Source organism: Chenopodium album, chromosome 10 (assembly GCF_948465745.1).
Source record: "Chenopodium album chromosome 10, dcCheAlbu1.1, whole genome shotgun sequence".
NCBI classification, from domain to species: domain Eukaryota; kingdom Viridiplantae; phylum Streptophyta; class Magnoliopsida; order Caryophyllales; family Amaranthaceae; genus Chenopodium; species Chenopodium album.
The window spans coordinates 40,444,026-40,462,062 of NC_137843.1; the positions used below are offsets into that span (position 1 = coordinate 40,444,026).

Consider the following 18,037-nt stretch of genomic DNA (forward strand, 5'->3'; position numbering starts at 1 on the left):
TAATCTACTCACTAAACATGGTGAAATTAAGAAACAAAACAAATTCAATCAAATTCATATTCATTTAAAGCTTAATCAAAAGAAAATCAATCAATCAACAAATTCTAGAGCAAGGAATGTAATCTCAATCAAAATTCAAGAAACTAGAAAGAATTGCATTAAAAGTAAATCAAAGGAAAGAAATCTTACAAACATTCATTGAATTGAAGAAGGAATTTCAAGATCAAATTGAAATCTAAGATCAAATTCAAGTACAAACAAGTAAATCTTAAGCTTCTCTCTCTACTTTCTCTCTCTACTATTTCTGGAAAAAAAAACTCTCTCTCTAGTACAAAGTTAAGTCGTCATAAAACAAAAAGTCAAAAGTTATAAATAGGAAAATCGAGCAAAGGGGGCCGCACAGGCCGTGCGCACACACAGACCAGCCACGCGCGCGCACAGCTGGGTCTGCGCGCACGCACCCCTGTGTGGTGCACGAGGCCTTGGCTCCTTCGCTTGCTTGATCAAACTCCGCACTCCCGAGCATCCCCATCATCAGTGCACTCGAGATGATGCCCGCGAACAAGGCAATCAAAAAATGAGCAAATTGACTTGATTATTCAGCTACAAAACACCAATAAAACAAAGACAGAAAGCTTAACAAAATAAAACTAAAACTAAAACTATGAATTATTAAATAAAAAATATGAAAAACTCGAAAAAACTAATCGAGAACCAAAGTAAATTATAAAAATTGAAAATCAAATAAAACTAAGAGAATTATATGAAAATGATGAAAGAAAATAGAGAAAATGAACCTAAATCTTTTTCTTTTGAGCGCCATAAATGACGCTCATCAAATTCCCCCAAGCTAAACTTTTGCTCGTCCTCGAGAAAAACAAAATCAAACCTAAGGGAAGATGATGACACTACTCAAGCAAAGAAAGAAACAAGAAAATTAGAGAAGATGAGAATATAAAGTAACTCACTTTCGTAGGAATCACGGTCAATTTTAGCAACTAAAGACAAGCCATTTAAACCCCTAGATAGCTCTAGAGGACGAGTGATGCTCTCGTAAAGGTTTCCAAAGAGATTAACCTATAACTCTTTTTATTAAAAAGGAGGCAAAGTAAAAAGAAAAGCAAAAAAAAAGGAAGTTTTAAACCTTGAAAAGAAAAGAAATGATCAAGGCACGAAGGATATCAAACTTTCTAAACAACAATGGTAAGCACGTTCTAAGATATCGAGGGTTGATTGAAACATAGGGTATGCTAAGCGTAGAGAACTAATGGGGTGCAATCCACTTTCATCCCAACCATTCTAACCGCGTTCTCCGTAATGGCTTCAAATCTTTCCTTAGTAAGCGTCTCTATGGTTCCACGAAGGAATCGGAAAAGAATAGAATTTGGGGGTTCTCGACATCTTAACCTTGCATCCCTTTTCCTTAGGCTTTAACTCATAATGCCCTCCCTCGGTATATGACTCAACCACTAGGTCGAAAGGACTTTCCCAAAGGTTGTAACGTAAGGCAAAAGGTTAAAGGTAGGCTTAAAATTTAGAATTTGGTGGTACACCTAGGTTATGAAGCAAAGGTTGGCCACAGCTCGACGCCAAAACCAAGAAGTCACCAAACAAAAATAAACTAATACCCCCAAGCTTATTCAAACCTGTATCCACAAGCATATATACAAAAAGCGTAAACGCTTCTCCCCCAAGCTAAAAGGAAGCATTGTCCTCAATGCTTGAAAGGGAAAAAAATCACATCAAACTGTTTTTTGAATTTTCTCATTTTCACTCTCTTTTTTTTATGTAATTTTCATTTTATCAAAGCAATTGTCCTCGCCTCTTTTAACTTTGGACGGCTTTTTCGATTTTGCATTTATTATGTCCTTGCCTATTTTTAACTTTAGACGACTTTTTCATTTATTCATTTGCCATTATTCACAATATATACAAAAGACGAGATTGCTTACAAATAAAACCAATATCCAACTTTATAGATCACAAACTCCAAAAGCATGACCATTTGCTTCCCAAAAACCAATAATGGAACAAAAAGAAACAAAAGGCTCAAAGTTCTAAAGATGTGGCTTGAAAAGAAGGGGAAAGGCTCAAATGGTTAGCAAAATGGCAAATATAAACCCAATGAACTAAAAAGAAGAAGAAAATCCTAGAAATGAAAAATTACCACCTCGAAAAAGGGCCTTTGTCCTTCCTAGTTGGTTTGGTCTCGTGTTTGTGAATTATGAGTCAAGATTCAAGATTAGGAATGCAAAGGTGAAGGATCCACGCCGCACAATAAAAAATGATGAAGGCTTGAAAAAGAAAAAAAAATCCTCACAAGGTTGTAGCAAAAACTTACTAAAGTTGTCAAATTCACCAAAGGAAGCAACTCCGTCTTACCACACACCAAAAGAATCCAGCTTCAAGGCCCCAAAAGGTCTAAACCGCTACCTTAGCATACCCTATCCTAGAGTCAACCAAAGATACTCTCAAACCGTGCAAACCATTGTATTTAGGAAGAAAAATAGCCAAAGTGCAAGTTCTAGTGAAACTAAGTTCAAAGTAAAAGCAAAACGATGAAAAAAGAAAAGCAATGCCTCAAAAACATTTTATTCATATTCACAAAAACAAGTTTTTTTTTTTTTGAATTGAAAAAAGAAAAGGACTAAAAACAAAATAAAGAGAAAAAGGGATAAAAAGAAAAGAAAAGAATAAGAAAAAGAGAAAAGGAAAACATGAAGGAAGAAGAAAACAAAAGAAAAAGAAAGAGAAAAAGAAGAAAAGGAAAATGAAATGAAAAATAGAAAAGTAAAGGAGAAGTAGAAATCAATAAGGAAGTAATGCTAACACACATAAATCCCAATCAACAAACAAGTGAACATTCTGCCACAACGCCAATGTTCCCAAACACACTAGGGTGTTAAAAAGCAAACAACCTCGAACCATTCAACTTCTCCTAGACTAAGCAACCAAGAAAAGAAAAAGAAAAGAAATAGAAAGATCTCACCGGGCGCCAAAGCTATTGCACGTTAAACAAGGCAAAAGAGCAGCTTTATGAATCGGTGAGATCCAAAGCATAAGCAATAGAGCTAGGTGAGAAATAAAAAAAAACTATATACAAAGAAAATTGTTAGTAACTTCAATACAAAAGGAAATAAGAAAATAGAAAACAAAATGCAGGAAAATAAAGAAAAAGCAAGTAATAGTAGCAGCAAGGGTCAGAATCATCAGACTAAAATAGTATCAGGAGACAAGAAATCAGACGGGTATAGTCGTAATTGATGCAAAGAGCTAGGATAGAAATCATCCCTCCCAATTGGATGCTCCCCGATAGGCTAACTCCATCACGGATATCCAAGAATCGATTGATCAAATGCTCCGTGAAATCCACTAGCTCAATCTCAAAGTCATTTTGGTTGGCTATCCACAACCAACAAAGCTCCTCTCGAGAGATAGCTCCCAAAGAGTCCTTGGAGCAAAGAGCGTAAGTGAGGAGACGGTTGAAATACCGCATAGCCGGATGAATCATGGAGGCGGTCTTGGAATTTTGAGGCTCATACTTCCCTTCCTCCGAGATACTTCTCCACCAACGTTGCTCATTATACCCATGGTCATCTGCGATTCTACTATGCGCCGGATAGATACAATGTTCCGCGTCCACGGCCCATGGAAACTTGAAGTATGAACATAGTTGAGAATCCGTCAATGATTGATCATGATTGAAAAGTTAGAAGGTCAAAATCCTTGAGGAATCGTCACCCGATTCTCGGACTACTTCAAGAGAAGAAAGAAATTCATAGGTCACCCTAGCATAAGTAGGGGCGCTCAAATCCAAGAACTCTAAAAGACCAAGGCCCTTTGCAAGAAGCCAAACGTCCTCATCTATGCCGAGAAACTTGGTTGTTGCTTGATCGTAGAATCTTGTTGGTCGTAGCTTTCTCTTGGATAGACGCTTGAAGCGATCCCAATTTTATTCTTTAGAAAATTCAATGCCGTATGTCTCTTCTACCTCGGGTGGAGGTGGAACAACATGCCTAGGTTTGTTTGAACTTGATCTTGCCTGCTTCTTGTGACGGATTGGAGCCATCTACAAGAAGGAAAACAACTCGTGAGAAAATCATACGTTTGTCATATTGCAATAATAAGCATAAGTAATTGCTCAAGGATCAAGCATAAATGCAATTATCACAAAATAGAAACAAGAGATGGCTACATATAAACAATGCCATTAATATAGAATCATGAATTTGAAGCAAGTAGGCATGGACTAAAGGCAAAATTAAACATAAGAGACCAAATAATGAATCAAATTGAGCAAAATAATCATAAACATTGAATTATCAAAGCAATAAAACCATCATAAATAATCATAAACACTGGTGAATCAAGGAATCAAGCAAATTATACAACTTCATCATGAAAAAGCTTCAATTTAACACTCAATGACATCATTCAACACAAATTACAAGTTATAAGAACCAACAATGGAGTTCTACCATGAAAGCAAAAACAAGGTTTCAAGCTTGAACAATGAGGAAGAAGATGACTAGAAAATAAGAAATTATACCTCAATGAAGCCTTGAATTACTTGTAAATTGCCTAAAATGAAGATTTAAGAACAAATAGAACAACAAAAGACAAGTTCCAAACCTCAACACAAATACTCAAAATTTCGAAAAAAAACCCAAAATTTTCGAAATTTGGGTTCGAAAATCCGGAATTTATTTTGTTAAAATTCGAAAATGAGATGTGTTTAATGTAATTTGATGTTAAAATGAAAATAAAAGAGGTGAAATTGATATGATTTTGCAAGAGAAATAATAGGGTTTGATGAGAGAATGAAGGTGGGAAAAAATGGGCAAAAGTCGGGGAGAGAGAAAGGAGAAATAAGGTTGGTGCGTTTTGGAGTTAAAAAGGGGGTGCTGAAAGCACTGGGGGCTGGCGAGGGTGCGTGCGCGCAGGCGACAGCAGGGGAGCTGATTCTTGCTTGGGGCTGCGATGCTTGGCCAAATTCGCTGCCTACCTGGTGCGTGCGTGCAGCCAAAAGGTCCGTGCGCACTAGGTAGGGCTGGTTTGGTTCAAAAACAGGCCAAACTCTGACCCTTGTGGTGCGCGCGTAGGGATGGGGTGCGTGCGCACCAAGGGGGTATGGGGATGGTTAAATACCGTCAATTTTTTGTCAAAGTTAGCGAGAAATTTCTGACCCCCTTGGTGCGCGTGCACCAAGCAAGAATATTTCTGCCATGAATTTACTCTCGTGTTTGCATAATGAGATATTCGAAACAGCATTCGAAAAAGAGTAGAAAATCAATAAAAATGCAAACATGAGAGCATATGACCCCAACAAGCTTTCCACCTAAACTTAACCAAACCTCAAGAAAGCTTGAAATAACACCAAAATTGTTGGAAATTTTCTTCGGTCCAATCTCATGGTACTTGAAATCAAGAAAACAAAAAAAAAATAAAGAGGAATCAGAAAAATCTCAAGGATAAAAGAAATATAGAAAATCGTAAAATCAAAAGAAAAAGGTTAGAAAACCGGGTTACCTCCCGGGTAGTGCTTGTTTAACGTCATAGCTCGACGTCCTCCACCAATTAACGTGGTTGTCGGAAAACAATGAGTGAACAGGCCAACAAAAGCACCGTCGAAATACTTCTTGAGACGATGGCCATTGACCTTAAACGGAGAAGAAGAATCCATCATTGAGACCTCTACAACACCACTTGGAAAAACATTCTTGACCAAATAGGGACCGCTCCATCTTGACATGTGCTTTCCGGGAAACAACTTCATTTTTGAATTGTAGAGAAGAACTTTATCGCCAACACAAAAATCTTTCTTCTCAATAAGCTTGTCATGCGTTTCCTTGGAACGAGCTTTGTACACACTAGCACAATCATAAGCATCAAACCAAAGCTCCTCTAGCTCATGAAGATCTAACCACCTTTTCTCCCCCACACTCGCCAAGTCAATTTCAACCGGGAGATGGCATGACTTGCCATAGACTAGGCGGTATGGAGTGGTACCTATGGGGGTCTTAAAAGTCGTTCGATAGGCCCAAATAGCATCATCCAACTTATCCGACCAATCCTTTTGATTTCTCGCAACCGTCTTTTCAAGGATAAGTTCGATTTGACGATTAGAGACTTCCACTTGACCGCTCGATTGGGGATGATATGGGAGGCCGAATCTTTGATGGACTCCATGCTTCCTCAACATCTTTTGGAAGGCATGGTGAATAAAATGAGAACCGTTGTCGCTTATCACCGCCTTTAGTACCCCAAATCTTGGAAAGATTATCTTCTTAAACAACTTAGACATGTAATCGACCACCACAAGAATATATTTATTTCTGAATGATGAGGAAAATGGCCCCATAAAATCAATACCCTACACATCAAACACTTCCAACTCAAGTATGGGTTGTTGAGGCATTTCATTTCTCTTGGAGATGTTCCTAACTCTTTGACATCGGTCACATGTCTTGACAAAGCCCCATGAGTACTTAAAGAGATGTGGCCACCATAAACTGCATTGAAGGAGCTTAGTGGCGGTCTTAGAGACACTCATATGGCCCCCGCTTGGATCCGAATGGCACATTTTCAAAACACTAGGCCCCTCTTCGTTTGGCACACAACGTCTAAGTAAGTCATCGACCCCTCGCTTGTATAAGATGGGATCATCCCACACATAATGCCTTGCCTCTCTCTTGAGATTCTTTCTTTGGTTCTTAGAAAAGGAAGGAGGAAACTCCCCACATGCAAGAAAGTTCACTAAATCGGAAAACCATGGGAGCTCCTTTGCTTCAATAGCATACAAGAAATCATCAAGCATCCTATCCTCAATTGGAGAACCATCATCATGAGTTTGAGAATCTTCTAAACGAGAAAGATGATCCGCCACAACATTATCCGCTCCTCTTTTATCCCTAATCTCAATGTCAAAGGTTTGGAGCTCAAGAACCCACCGAATCAACCTTGGCTTGGACTCTTTCTTGGCAAAAAGATGCTTGAGAGCCGCATGATCCGTGAAGACAATGGTTTTGGAACCCAATAGATAACGGAACTTCTCAAAAGCATGAACTATAGCCAAGAATTCCTTCTCCGTTGTAGTATAATTCCGTTGAGCTCCATTTAGAGCCTTGGACATATAATAGATCACATGAAGTTTCTTATCCACTCTTTGACCCAAGACACCTCCTATTGCCGAATCACTTTCATCAAACATCAACTCAAATGGTAAATCCCATCTTGGAGCTTGAACAATAGGAGTAGAGATTAGAGCTTTCTTCAACTTATTGAATGCCTCCGAACACTTATCATCAAACACAAACTCGGCCTCTTTTTGAAGAAGATCATTGAGGGGCTTTGCAATGAGCGAGAAATCCTTGATGAATCTTCTATAAAACCCGGCATGCCCTAATAAAGATCTCACTCCCTTTACATTCACCGGAGGTGGAAGCTTTTCAATGACTTCAATTCTAGCTTTATCCACCTCTATCCCCTTGTGAGAGATCTTGTCGCCAAGGACTATGCCTTCCTCCACCATGAAGTGACATTTCTCCCAATTCAAGACCAATTTCACCTTCTCACACCTTGCAAGACATTTTTCAAGGTTTTCAAGGCATGCCTCAAATGAAACACCTCCTACGGAGAAGTCGTCCATAAAAACCTTCATCTCCTCTTCCAACATATCTCCAAATATACTCATCATACATCTTTGAAATGTCGCGGGAGCATTGCAAAGGTCGAACGGCATTCTCCAATAAGCAAATGTACCATATGGACAAGTGAAGTTTGTTTTCTCTTGTTCATCTAGTTGGATAGGGATTTGGAAAAATCCCGAATAACCATCAAGAAAACAATAGAACTTGTGCCTTGTTAGTCTTTCAAGCATTTGATCAATAAAAGGAAGGGGGAAATGATCTTTCATTGTAGATGTGTTTAGACGTCTATAGTCTATACACATCCTCCATCCCGTGACCGTCCTCGTCGGAATGAGCTCACCTTTCTCATTCTCAACGACGGTCATACCTCCCTTCTTTGGGACAACATGAACGGGAGAGACCCACCTAGAACTAGAAATGGGGAATATGATTCCCGCATCCAAAAGTTTGGTGATCTCCTTTTTCACTACCTCTCCCATTCAGGGGTGTAGCTTTCGTTGCCTCTCAATAGAAGGTAAAGCACCCTCCTCAAGAGTTACGTGATGTATACATAAAGCGGGGCTTATACCTTTGAGGTCATTAATGGTATAACCCAAAGCACTTCGGTGCTTCTTCAAAACACCACACAACTTTTGAGCTTGATGCTCACTCAAAGAAGAGCTAACAATCACGGGAAAAGTGGAGTTGGGTCCCAAAAATTCATACCTGAGGTGTGATGGAAGAGGTTTGAGCTCAACCATTGGAACACCTTTACCTTCCTTCGATGTTGCCACTTACAACGCTTCTTGGCTAGAAATGCTCAAACACATTTTCTCTTCAACATCCTCAAAGCTTCTATTGAGCACATCTTCATACAAAGCGATCTCCTTGTTAGGAGTACCTATCTTTTCCTTATTCAACAAAACATTCTCAAGAGCATCGTTAGAAGTGAGCAATTGCTCATGCATAGAAGACACAACATGATCGAGAGAATCAATCAACATACAATTTTCTAAAGAAGAACTTGGATACTTCATGCTATCATTCAAGTCAAATTCTATCACCTCATCCCCTACTTTGAGCGAAATTTTAGCACTTTTCACATCTATCAAAGCACCCGAAGTAGCAAGGAATGGTCTCCCTAGAATGATAGGATATATTAGCATCTTCATCCATCTCAAGCACAACAAAATCTATGGGAATAACAAATTTCCCAACCCTCAAAGAAACATCCTCTACCTTACCCTTAGGAAACTTAATTGACCTATCAGCCAATTGTAAAGTGATGTTAGTAGGTAAGAGTTCCCCTAGCTCAAGTCTTTGGTACACCGAGTATGGCATGAGGCTAACACTAGCTCCTAGGTAACACAAGGCATTCTCAATTTGCATTTTATAAATGGCACAAGGGATGGAAAATTTTCCGGGGTCTTTTAGTTTAGGTGGCATCTTGTTCATTATGATAGCACAACAATTCTCGATCAAGTTCACCGTCTCTACACCATCACATATCCTCCTACCACTCAAAATGTCTTTGAGGAATTTTGCGTAGTTGGGCATTTGGGTGACAACTTCGGTAAATGGTAGAGAAAGGTGAAGTTGCTTAAGCATGTCAATGAATCTTCCAAATTGTTCATCTAACTTGTGTCTCATGAATTTTTGTGGATAAGGAAGCTTGGGTTTTACAATCTCTTTCTCCACTCTCACCTCACTAGGCTTCTCAATCTCAACCTCACTCAAAGATGCACCATCTCTCTCATCTTCAACCAAAACCTCTTTTGTGCCCTCTTTGGTCTCACTCTTCCTAGGCAAACTCTCCTCAAGAATCTTACCACTCCTTGTGACAATAGCATTAACCGGTCTCTTAGGATCTAAGGCCTTGGGAAGGTAAAGAAGAAGGACTAGCATGGTCTTTCAAAGCATTAGCAAGTTGAGAAATTTGGTTTTCAAGCATCTTATTATGAGTCATCATTTCATTAAATTTCTTATCACTTACGGTTATGTAAGTGTTCAACAACTTTGTTTGATTTTCAATGATTTCTTCCAAATTTGTTCTATGTGAAGAAGAAGAGGATTGAACATAAGAATTATCATTTTAGGGCTTTAGAGTAAATCCGGGTGGAGGTCCTCTTTGAGCATTGTTTTGAAAATTGCCTCTACCTTGATTGTTCCAATTACCCCTATTTTGATTTTGACCATAACCTTGATTATGGTTACCACTACCTTGATTATGATTCCCATAACCTTGGTTTTGATTACCATAATTTTGGTATTGATTTTGGCTACTATAACCTTGATTGTTATAGTTACCTCGAGAACCTTGGTTCCCTTGGTTCCTATAACCACCACCTTGGTTATAGTTGTAAAAATTGCCATGATTGTTGTAATTCCTATTCCATTGACCTCTTTGATTCTCAAACCTAGAATCATGATTATTTGACACATAGTTCACATGCTCATTCACATTTCCATCTTGATCATCACAAACATCCATACATGCATGAGGGCAACTAAAAACATTGTGATCATATGACCCACAATCATCACAAAACAAGCATCTACTAGGCATGTTATTAGAAGAAGGGGGGGTTGAGAATTAGAAGACATACCTCTCCCCTTAGATTGGGAGGGAAGACTTGAAACTTGGTAGGTAGCACTTTCCAACTTTGCCTTGATAGCGGACATCTCCTTCCCCAAGTTTGTCATTTGTGAGGATGGATTGTTGATTGCATTTAGATGATTAACCGAGTACACCGAAGAGCTACTCTTGCTAGTTGACTCTCTTTCTCCATCTTGCCAATCTCTATAATACCTCACTACATCTTCAATTATGTCCACCACTTCCTCTTCCATTTTGTTCATGATAGGACCTCCGGCTCCTCCATCTAAATATGATTTTCCTTGAGGGCTAAGGCCTCCATAGAAGATTTGAATGATTTGATAGGTTGGAATTCCGTGATGAGGACATTCTCTTTCATACTCTTTGTATCTCTCACATGCTTCATAGAGGCTCTCACTTGGCTTTTGCTTGAAACCTTGAATCAAAGCTCTAGCCTCTGCCGTTTTCTTTTGAGGATAGAAACGGGATAGAAATTCCTTGGTAACCTCGTCCCATGTCCTTAGAGAATTCGGCTTAACCTCCTTGTCTAGCCATTCCAAAGCACGCCCTATAAGAGAAAAGGGAAAGAGCTTGAGGCAGATGAATTGTTGGGAAATTTCGTTCACCTTGATAGTATTGCAATATTTTTCGAACTCCTTGAGATGGTTTAGTGGGATTTCATGCTTGGCCCCACTAAATTTTCGCCTCTCTATCAAAGTGATCATTGCCGGTCTTATTTCAAAATCATTTGCCGGTGTTGTAGGTGGAGCAATCCCACTCTCAAATCTATATGCACCGGGAATCCCCAATTCTTTCAATGCCACTCTCGGATTTTCTCCCATTCTTGCTTGTTCTCCTTGTTGTGGTTCTTCTTCACTTGAAATGCTAGGGCTCAAAGATCGTCTAGCACCCCTCAACCTTGCAATAGTTCTCTCAATTTCCGGATCAAATGGCACTAGTGAATGACCACGTGCTCTATGCTTTAAATCTCAAAAGAAATGGTTAGTAGCACGGCTACAAATGTAGCCTAAAAGAAAATATTTTTGTATTTTCAATTAAAGGTGAAATAGATAAACAAAATGTACATCCAAAGAACAAGCTCATAACCATAGACTCACCCGACCACACAACAACGCTTGTTGTCTAAGTACTTCACTCCTAGCCTTCACCAGACCTCCTTGGCTGATACTATCATCCTACTGTAGGGAATATTTTAAGTCACCCAACTTTGAGCCCCACTGTGATCATGCACTTAAGCATGGTGGCGTCCAAAGAGAAGGAAGCTAGAACAAAAGTGTTGCTTTTAAAAACTTGTAAATCGTTCACGAGGTGAAGGTTACACCCCTTCACGATTACAGAGATCGCTAACTCCATAGTGGTCCTGAACCATGATTGGATATTCAGAGATGAAGGTACAAATCCAATATAAAAGAGATTGAACATTCCCTAAATAGGCCTCCACTTTGTTATTCTCATATTCATGTGCACTTTTCAATTAAAATACAATCAATATATTAATCCTAACCTGTTTAATCTATGTTGGTTAATTATTAATGCACAAATAAGTCTATTATTGGCGATCACTTGAATTAAATCATATTAGCCTAATTTAAATTGTTAATTATCTTATTAAGCGTGATTTCAAGTACATATTCCCTTTAATCCTACAAGAGAGGGTGTGATCAAACAATAACAATAATATCAATGCAACATATTGATAACATTGACTCCACAAATCATCATCATCATAACAATATTCTCATCGAAGCATAATAATGTTAGCAAGATCCTAAGAATGATACTAATATGATTAGTAACAAATCCTAGAATGTCACCAAATAATAACAATTAAATATTTATTCCTAACATGATAATAGAAAGTAATATAAGCATCTTAACATGATACTAGGAATTAAAATAATCTAAGCATGATTTCTATATCAAAAGAATAATAAGAAGTAATCTAATTACTTAATTTGATGCCTCGTACCTTTTTCTATCAAAAGAATACACACGTTAGTAACTTCAATGAAAATATTAAATCAAACAATAAAAATAATATGAATTAAAATATAGATTTGGGACCAAACCCTCAGAACTATCAACCTTTCACGTCGTGGTCTAAGGAAAATTTGAGCTTGGTTATGTGTATCTAAATCTCGTGAATGAGGAATGGTGTATTTTAATAGGCTAGGCTTAGAAATCAAGAGAGAAAGAAAGAATAAGCTTTAGCTTAGAGAGAGAAGAAAGATGATGATTATGGGTGATTGTTGATGGTTGAAAACGGGGGATATCGACCCTATTTATAGAGAAAAATCAACCGTAAATGATAAGAAATGAGCTAGAATTTGGCTCAGAGTAAAACCAGCTCTATCACGACGCGACACGACTGTCGCGACGCGATAGCTCTATCACACAACGATAGGCCTATCACGGTGCAATAGAAGCTGCATGATAAAAATCTGTACGGAGTCCTTCTTTTAATTAAATTCGGTTGCTTAGAGTCCATACTTATCTTTTGTTGAATCAGACTAATCCTTTTTAAAACACTTGTTTTATACCAAATAGAATTCTTTATCTTTTCAAAATCAATAATAATTATAATTACTAATCCTAATCCCTTTAAAACTCAAAATAACCTTCTAGATAATTCTAGAAGACTAAGATAAATCCTAATGACTTTAGGAATACAATCATAATTTATGGACTCTCCACATGATCATTGGGCCGCCCAATTTAGTATTTTGACCATAACTGCCTCGTTATAACTCAAAATTAGGCTTATAATATATCGTTGGATAGCTCTTTTCAAACCCCATCCAACTATATAATTATTGGACCCATTTTATGAACCAAACTAAAATGTATTGGACATTTTTCATAAATAGGATAAGAAATGAATGATTTTCGAAATAAGAAATTAATTATTTCTATTAAAACATTTTGGAAAACAGAAGAATTCACGAGACTCTTCAACATTTCACCTCGTTCGATAATTAATGATGTGAAAAGTACTGATGAGTGGTATTTGGCACTTGTTTGAGCCTTTTTCAAGCACTTTGTTTTAGTTTGCTTTAACTTGTTCCTTTTTGTGTTTTCTACTCCTTTTCCTTTGTTTTTGGCCTTGCTTTGTCGCTTTCCCTCTTTTCTATACTTATGCTTGTGTATGAGTGTTTGAGTAGGTTGAATGGAGTGTTGTGTGATCCTGCTCGAGGCTTAATCAACCTTTTTTGAGTGCCTTGAAATAGCGGAAGAGAGGAGCATGGATTTGGAGAAGAGTCCGGAGCTTTCAAGAGGAGTGGCCGCTCACCAGATAGGAGCGCCCGCTCCATTTTCTCATCAGATCCCCTGTTTTCCAAACTTATGGAGCGTCCGCTCCACAAGAGAGGAGCGCCCGCTCCACACCTGGAGCGCCCGCTCCTGTCTGGGAGAGCGCCCGCTACAGTAAGGCGGCTGTTCTGATTAATACCCTCTAGAGCGTCCGCTCACCCTCGATGGAGCGGCCGCTCTCGTGGGTATTTCCGTGCTTTTTAATCTTTCTTTAGAGTAATGTGAGGGGCATATAAATACCCCTAGGTTTGTAATGAGATGATTATGTACATTTTAGCCCTAATCTAGAGAGAGAAACTTCATTAGTAGAGAGAGAAAGTGTGGATTTTCATTGATGAACTTGGATATTGAAGAAGGAGCTTGATTGAATCTTTGTAAATCTTCATCTTCAATTAATGAGCAATTTCTTACTCTCTTTCTTTACTCTTGTATTTAGTTTTGTTTGCTTATTTTGATTTTCCTTCTTTGCTTATTGATCATGTTGATGCTTATTGATTTGATGATTGATATTGTCGTCAATATGATTTGTGAGTAGTCACCTAGCCAAGGGTGTGGGGATGGTGTAGTTGTTAATTGATTCATGCTTATGATGTTGGGGTTATGTTAATGGTGATTAAAGTCTTTGTATGTTTGATATTCTTTAATCTTCTTGCAAGTGCACATTGTTAGTTGATTAAAGGTAAATCTTTGCTAACAAGAAACGGAAGTTGACTTAGTTAAAGTTCATTTTTATCGATAGTTCATTGATTGCACCTTCTAATATATGGTTCTAGTATGGAAACATAGAGGCTATGTTAGGAGAAATCGATTAACCCCGGAAGGTGGTTAGATTGAGCTTTATTTCGATATTCTTGCATGCTTAGTTTACCATTGCTTTGCTTCCGTGTTATTGCATGATCAAATGGCAACTACATCTACCTACTTCCCTTGGTGTTTAGTTATATTGATTTTTAATCATTCTTAATCTTTAGTTTAATCTCTTAGTTATTCACACTTCTTGTCCCGAGATAGCTTAAGTCTTAAGTAGTGAATGTGGTGTTTATGCATGTCTCCTTGTGGTTCGACCCCTATGCTTGCCTTATACTTGTATTAGGTTTGTTTAGGTTATATAAATTGTATTTGATCTAGGGATAGACAATTGACGACGCGTTTATTCCCTTGTCAAATTGGCGCCGTTGCCGTGGAGACGGCTTCCATTGCTTTTTCATTACTTTATTTGAGACTATCTCATTCCTTGTTTGTTAGTATTTGCTACTACTTGTTACTTGTCAGTGAATACGTTCTCCTTAGCTTTGTTGTATGAACAGAGGACGAACCCGCTCAAGGTCTTTGATTCCAATCGATCCGGAGCTAGAGAGATCTTTGTCCTTACTTCGAAGAGATGCGAGAGTGAGGAGTAGAAATTCTCACACCCCAACGAAAGAAGGAGTAAGAGAATTGGAAGATACTCCCCATCTTCACCCTCGAGTGAAGACTTAGATAGTCCTAATTCACCATCAAGTCCCGGAATCAACCCCTTTTCAATATTTAAGTCTGAAAGTGAAGAAGGTTCTAAAATGGGAGAGAATACACCTTTGAGTCGTCTTGGGGCTCCCGAAGCCTTTAGAGCCCAAAGTGGGATCCTAACCCCTACCACTCAAGCCAACAATTTCGAAATCAAGCCCAATTTGATTGCTTTAATAGAGAGGAAACAATTCTCGGGTGGAAAATTTGAGAGCCCTCATGAGCATTTGAAAGAATTTGAGAAGTATTGTGACACGATCAAAGCCAATGGAGTGACTCAAGAGTATATCCGCCTCAAGATGTTTCCATTTTCTTTAATTGGGAGAGGTCTAGATTGGCTAGAGAAGGAGGTGCCCCCTAATTCTCTCACAACTTGGGACCAAGTAACTACGGCTTTCTTGAGGAGATTTTATAACCATAGGAAAACCGCCGAGGCTCGGTCTTTAATTCAAGGTTTTCGCCAAAAGAGTGGTGAGACTCTAAGTGCGGCATGGGACCGGTACAAAGAACTTCAACGTCAATGCCCACATCATGGGATACCCAAGTATCAACTCATCCACACTTTCTATGGAGGTCTCTCACCTCAAGGGAGAACAAGCCTAGATGCCGCAGCCGGCGGTCCAATCATGAACAAAGGAGAGGATGAAGTGGAATGCATCATAGAGGAGGCCGCAAAGCATTATGATGATTGGTGTGAAGGAGAAAGGGAGGCCACTTCTAGCAAGGGTGTCTATGCATTGGAGCAAGCCAACGCAATCAACAACCTTTCTTCCCAAATCTCCAAGATGGCCAAGCAAATGGATGAATTGATGAAAGAAAGGTCCAACCCTCATGGTAATACCTCCCCTTCAACCAAGGGAGGCAATGGTATGACCACTTCTTCCCCCTCTTCTTATAATAAAATGCCTCAAGGATGCATGTTTTGCTCAAATTGTGAAACCTATGATCATGATACCTCCCATTGTGTGTATGCTTGTGAAGTTCAACCCCCTCCCCATGAACATGATGATAATGTAGAAGATGTCAATGCTATGAATTTTGCTCCTAGAATGGAAAATGTAGGGAACTTGAGGCCAAACTCCAATCAAATGGGGAATTGGAATCAAGGTGGAAACCATGGTTGGAACCAAAGTGGTGGTGGTTATGGTAACCAATACCATGGTGGGGGAGGCCCTTCCAATTTCAATGGAAGAGGCTACTCTAACTAAAGGGGGTATGGTTATCAAAACCAACAACCCAACTCCCGATACCATGACCATCAAAATCAAAATTTTGGTGATCAAGGTTACATGGGAAACAATCGACAAAGCAATGTTCCCAACCAAGGCACTGGAGGCAATAGGGGCCAAAATGTTTCTAACTATGCCCAAACCAATAGGCCTCCGGGTTTCCATCAATCCCAACTTCCTCCACCTCAACAACCTCTTCAAATTGAGGCCCCTCCTAATGATCCCGTGATGGCTAAGCTAGATGCCATCATGAAAATGCATGAGGAGGAAAAGAAGAGAAATGAGGAGGATAAAAAGCGAGCCAATGCTCATATGAAAATGCTTGAAACCCAAATTGCTCAACTTGCTTCTAATGCCTCTTCTTCTTCTTCTTCCTCTATCCCTAGTCAAGGAGTCAACCCAAAACCTTTGTATGCCGTGACAACAAGGAGTGGAAAGGTAGTAGGGAGTGACCCCTTAGTTGAGGAGGAACCTCAAAATGAAGTAGAGTTAGAGAGAGGGGATGAGAGAACCAAAGAGCCTTCTAATGTTGAGAAGGAGAAGGATGTTGAGGTGCAAAAGGAGAAAGAAACCACCCCCTTGCCCCTAAATCTCCAACCTAGAGAGGAGAGACTACCTTTTCCCCAAAGATTTGTGAGAGCTAAGCTTGACGCTCAATTTGGGAAGTTTTTGATGTGATTAAGAATTTGCATGTTTCCCTTCCTTTTGTTGATGCCATGAAACAAATGCCCCATTACTCTAAGTTTTTGAAAGATCTATTAAGTGGGTGAAGGGAGTGTGAAACGGTGAGCTTGACCGTCAATTGTAGTGCAATCCTTTCCAACAAACTTCCCGCCAAGTTGAAGGATCCGGGTAGCTTTTCCATCCCTTGTTCTATTAATGGCATTGAGTTTGACAAAGCTTTGTGTGATTTAGGAGCAAGTGTGAGCCTCATGCCCTACTCCGTCTACCAAAAGCTTAGTGTAGGAACCCTTTCCCCCACTAACATTACTCTCCAACTAGCGGATCGGTCCATTAAGTTTCCCATGGGTAAGGTTGAGGACATTCCCCTTAGGGTAGGAAAGTTCACATTCCCCGTGGATTTTTATGTGCTAGAGATGGATGAGGATGAGAGGATTCCTATTATCTTGGGTAGGCCGTTTCTAGCCACTTCTAGGGCCATCATTGATGTGAAGGAGGGTAAAATATCTTTGAAAATTGACAATGAGTCAATTGAGTTTGATTTGAATAATGTCATGCAACAACTTTCCTCAAGTGGTGAATGCTTTAGAGTAAATGTTCTAGATACCATGCTTAGTGAATTTTCTCGTTCCCATTTTCATGCTTCTAACGATCCCCTAGAAAGCGTATTGTTGAATGATTCTAAGCTAGGTGCTCACAAGGACGACATTCAATTCTATGAGGATTCGCTAGAGGAAAGCAAGAGCGAGTGCATGGATGAGAGCATGGAGGAAGAGGCTTTTCACACCCATGATCTCTTTCAAGTTGAGGAAAGAGAGGAGAGAACCAATGTTAAGGGAGCACCAAAGGTAGACTTGAAACCTCTACCTTTGGGCTTGAGGTATGTATTTCTTGGTTCTAATGAGTCTTTCCCCGTAATTGTTAATTCCAACCTAACGGAGGAGCAAACCTCCCTCTTGATCAATGTTTTGAAAAAACACAATAAAGCTTTAGGTTATACCATTGATGACATCAAAGGTATAAGTCCTTCTTTATGCATGCACAAAATTGATCTAGAGGGAGATGCCAAA

At 39.1% G+C, this 18,037-nt stretch overlaps 2 non-coding genes across 2 annotated transcripts; one reads left to right on the forward strand and one right to left on the reverse strand.

The window, feature by feature from the left end:
* The first annotated feature begins 10,575 nt into the window (after positions 1-10,575).
* Positions 10,576-10,681, forward strand: LOC145565745 (small nucleolar RNA R71). The gene has a single exon (XR_014095124.1). It is a non-coding gene; the product is annotated as a small nucleolar RNA R71 (small nucleolar RNA).
* A 4,808-nt stretch (positions 10,682-15,489) lies between these two features.
* Positions 15,490-15,595, reverse strand: LOC145565840 (small nucleolar RNA R71). Its single transcript, XR_014095209.1, has one exon. It is a non-coding gene; the product is annotated as a small nucleolar RNA R71 (small nucleolar RNA).
* Between the last annotated feature and the right edge of the window lie 2,442 nt (positions 15,596-18,037).